Source organism: Neophocaena asiaeorientalis, unplaced genomic scaffold, assembly GCF_003031525.2.
Source record: "Neophocaena asiaeorientalis asiaeorientalis breed wild unplaced genomic scaffold, Neophocaena_asiaeorientalis_V1.1 scaffold993, whole genome shotgun sequence".
Lineage (NCBI taxonomy): Eukaryota > Metazoa > Chordata > Mammalia > Artiodactyla > Phocoenidae > Neophocaena > Neophocaena asiaeorientalis.
The window spans coordinates 111,621-115,870 of record NW_020173041.1 but is presented as its reverse complement, the minus strand read 5'-3'; the positions used below and the strand labels follow the sequence as shown (position 1 = coordinate 115,870).

Below are 4,250 nucleotides of genomic sequence, written 5' to 3'. Positions count from 1 at the left end.
GGCATCTGAAATGGAGAGGGATGGGACAGTCCTGTGGGATCTTGTGGGATCTAATGCTGTCTCCAGGTAGATAGTGTCATTGACTAGAACTTAGTCATATGACTACATCTAACTTCATATGCCCAGGAAGCAGGTTAGAATGGATTTTAGTATATGTAAAACCTTTTTGTAGATTCTTATTTTACCTATCATTATATCAAACACTTTCCATGTTATTTTCATAGTCTTCATTACTGTGGAATATTTTATTATTGTTGAAAATATTTGCTATTCCTTTCCTCTGGTGCCACCTCTGCGGAACCAATTCCTGGCGGGCCTCCCCATAGGAGTGGCGTCTGCCCCATTGAAATCAGGCTTGGTCATGTGGAATTTGAGCAGAAATGATATATCCCACATTTGAGCATAAGCTGTAGGAGTTATTGTACTAGTCAATCCTTGCTCTTTATTCACTACTTTGAGACCAATATGGAGCTAGTCCTTCCGACTGGGTCCTGGGATGAAGCAGAGCTACAGCTGATCTGCAAAGGGTAGGTAACTGAGTGAGAAATAAACCTGTGATAAATCACTGAGATTTGGGGATTATCTGCTACTGCAGCAAAATCTAGCAAAAGCTGACTGGTACAATAATTATAACAGCTGCCTATTACTCCATCATGTTATGTACCCTGATTTTTTTAGTCCATTCTTCCAATATTGGCCATTTAAGTGGTTTCCAATTTTCCGATATTAAATATAATGCTGAAATGGACACATGCAGTTTTTGTTGTTGTTGTTTCTGTTAAGTTATTCCCTTAGGATACATTTTTCAGCATAGAAAACTGGGTCAACATGTATGATCATCATTACCGCTCTTATTCCCCAAAGGGGTATATTGTCTGTGTATTGAGTCAGGATCCAGCAAAAACCATGAAAACCACTCTAGTAATTTTAACAGAGGGAAAATAAAACAGGAAATTGACTTCACGAGTAATGGAGAAGCTAAGAAATCAGTAGTGAAATAACCCAGAGATTGACAACAGCAGAAAAATTCTGCCACCCTTGGGGATGGAGGGACACTTGGATGAGGTGGTATTACCAGAGGGCAGAAACTAGGGCCATCTGAAGGGAACTAGAGCCATGGCTGGGTCTGCCGGGTCAGAACTCTCCAGTAGTAACTGGGATCATCAAGGAAGGTTTGCTTTGGGAAAAGCTGGATCCATGAAAGAGATGCTGTAAGAAACAGAAAAAGAGACAGAGAAAAATATTTTGGACTCCTCCATCTTCTTGCTTTCCAATCTTCTGCAAGTATTGTCCATTGGGAAAACCTACCCAGAGGCCAGAGAACAAAGGAGCTTGGAAAATATAGTTTTCTATGACACAGAGGGCAAGAGAAGGGCAGCGAGGTATCTGAAAGCAAACTGGACAGTAATGGATGAGTAAACCACTCTACCAGTCTTTCCAGCATTGTACATTATCATCATTATAAATGTTGCTATTTTGGCATGAGAGGCAATATAGTTTAGTAGTTGAGAGTACTGACTCTGAAGTCAGACACCCTTGGATTTGAAACCTGCTCAAAGCTCTTCCTGGTTATGTGACCTTGGGTGACTTGCTTAACTTCCTCAAGTCTCAGTTTCCCTTATATAAAATGTTGTGAAGAGACTTCCCTGGTGGTCCAGTGGTTAAGACTCTGTGCTTCCACTGCAAGGGGCATGGGTTCGATCCCTGGTTGGGGAATTAAGATCCCACATGCCTCGCAGCGCGGCCGAAAACAAAAATGTTGTGAAGACCAAATACGTGAATATAAATACAAAACACTTAGCATAATGTGTAGCATGAAATAAGTTGTATGGTCAGGCCACACAAGATGGCTGTTCTCTTGCTCTCTGTACAACCCCTGCCTGACCAGTGCTTGCTTCACCTCTACCATACACACACGACTGACCTTCCTACTATTGATATTTGCCCCAGACCCCAGGTAGTGATTATTCTTATCCTACCTTATCTTCTTTGGCATGCCCCTCTACTGGTTTCCCTGGTAACTAACGATGAACTCACCTGACGTCAATTCCCCTATAACTGGTAATCGCCCTCCCTCTCACATACCACTGGCCAGAACTTAGTTCCATGACCACATCTAAGTACAAGGGAGACTAGGAAGTGAAGTTTTTATTTTAGGTGGTCATGTACTCAGCTCAAAATTCTATTATGATAATAGAAGAGGCAAACAGATATTGGGGGGAAACTACTGGCCTCTGCCATTCTGCTCTTCTGGCCACGCAAACATCTATGTGTGCTCTTCTTCCCATACATAGAACATACCCATCACCAAGGGACAGTTCCAAGAACAATTCCATTACTACGGAAGGGGAGCAAAAATTGCCACCCCAAAATATGATTATCTTGAGCTGGTTAAGTTCAAGAAGCAAAAGACAAGAGAAGCCCTGAAAACCAAGTAGAAGTCACCCTTTTGTAAGGGACATATACATTTATAAGGGGAAACTCCGTTTGTAGGGGTGTCTCCCTCTCTGTACCAGGAAGAGGAGAATGACTCTAAATATCTGGAAATCTTCATCAAGGGAGAAGGCAATGACGTAAATCTGTATACCAACCATACCCTTGTTTACTTTGCTTTGCCTGGTAACCTCCCCAAATTGACTGCCCCTGCTTCCCGCCCACCCCACTTTCCCCATCCCCATCTTCCTTCGTCTTTAGCTGAAGGTGGTATTTAAGTGATGGTTCAGGTCATTTTGGGGGAGTTACTCAGTTTTCCTAGGTATCTCCCATGTATAAAGAGAAGTACCCATGTTATTAAACTTCTGTTTTTCTCCTGTTAACCTGTCTTCTATTATAGGTGTGTCTCAGCCAAGAATCCAGAAGGTTAGAGGGAAAATAATTTTTCTGCCCCTACACTGACTCTAATAATCATGGGAACTTGCCAGGCTTTTGGTCTCTTTGGCTTTCAGATTCCTGTAACACTTAATAATAGGCTTCTGTTGTATTTGCTGTTCGTCAGTTACATATAGAAGTAACACGCTGCCGGACAGCAGGAGTCTATCTTGACTATGAACTTCTCTGGAGGAAAGAGGCAAGAAGCAGCAGGGCCCAGGGATAGACAGGCTCACAGACCCCAGGAACCAGACCAAGATGTGCAAGTACCAAAACTTGGTCCTATGACCTGTCATGGAGCCCTGGAGCTGGGGCTTCCCGTGGGGGTCAAAGCCTTCCTGCCCCTGGGCACCCTCCAACAGCTGCCCCAGTGCCACAGCTTCTCAGCTGAAGATGTGCAGCAAGTGGTGAACACCATGGGGAAGCAGTGGTTCACACTGCAGCCAGGGGACCCCGGCATTGGCTCTCATCCAAGCCAATCTTGGTCACTTCCTGCAAGCACCTGAGATGGATCTGATGCCCTTGGCAACCCGACAGGTCCTGCCCCTGATGCTTGTTTATGGCACATTCTGGCAGCACTGGCCATCCATCCTGTTCAAAGGCATGTCCTGCTGGGAAAGGATGCACATCCACCTGGCCCCAGGACTGCCTGGGGACTGTGCACAGTGTCATCAGTGGCATGTGGCCAACTTGTGAACTGGCCTTGTTCATCAATGGGCCCCTGGCCCTGGCAGATGAAATACCCTTCTTCCTCTCCGTCAATGGGGTGATCCTGATTCCAGGGAATGCTGATGGCATCCTGATTCCAGGGAATGCTGATGGCTTCCTGCTTCCCAAGTATTTTGAGAAGGCCCTGCAGCTACGCCCCACCCAAAAGTCCCTCTCCTTGGCCGGTAATGAGTAGACAGAGTGTCAGAGTGGCCCCAAGCACCGCTCCAGAGGGTAAAGGATGATCCAACAATAAAATATTCCTTAAATAAAGAAATGTAAATAGACAATCAAAAAAAGAAACTCATGATTGAAAAAAAAAGAAGTAACCACAGCCCAAGATCTCTTCCAGGCAAATTCTCTTACTGTTTCACTGTTCTCTGTGCTGACTCATCTTCCTCTCATTCAGCTTGATGACTGCTTCCTTAAGCTCTTCTTTTTTTTTTTTTTACATCTGTTTTGGAGTATAATAGCTTTACAATGGTGCATTAGTTTCTGCTTTATAACAAAGTGAATCAGTTATACATATACATATGTTCCCATATCTCTTCCCTCTTGTGTCTCCCTCCCTCCCACCCTCCCTATCCCACCCCTCTAGGTGGTCACAAAGCTCCGAGCTGATCTCCCTGTGCTATGTGGCTGCTTCCCACTAGCTATCTATTTTACGTTTGGTA

The 4,250-nt window shown here is 44.4% G+C and overlaps 1 pseudogene; it reads left to right on the top strand.

The window, feature by feature from the left end:
* Positions 1-3,041: 3,041 nt before the first annotated feature.
* LOC112398344 (tRNA 2'-phosphotransferase 1 pseudogene) lies at positions 3,042-3,832 on the top strand (annotated as a pseudogene).
* The last annotated feature ends 418 nt before the right edge of the window (positions 3,833-4,250 follow it).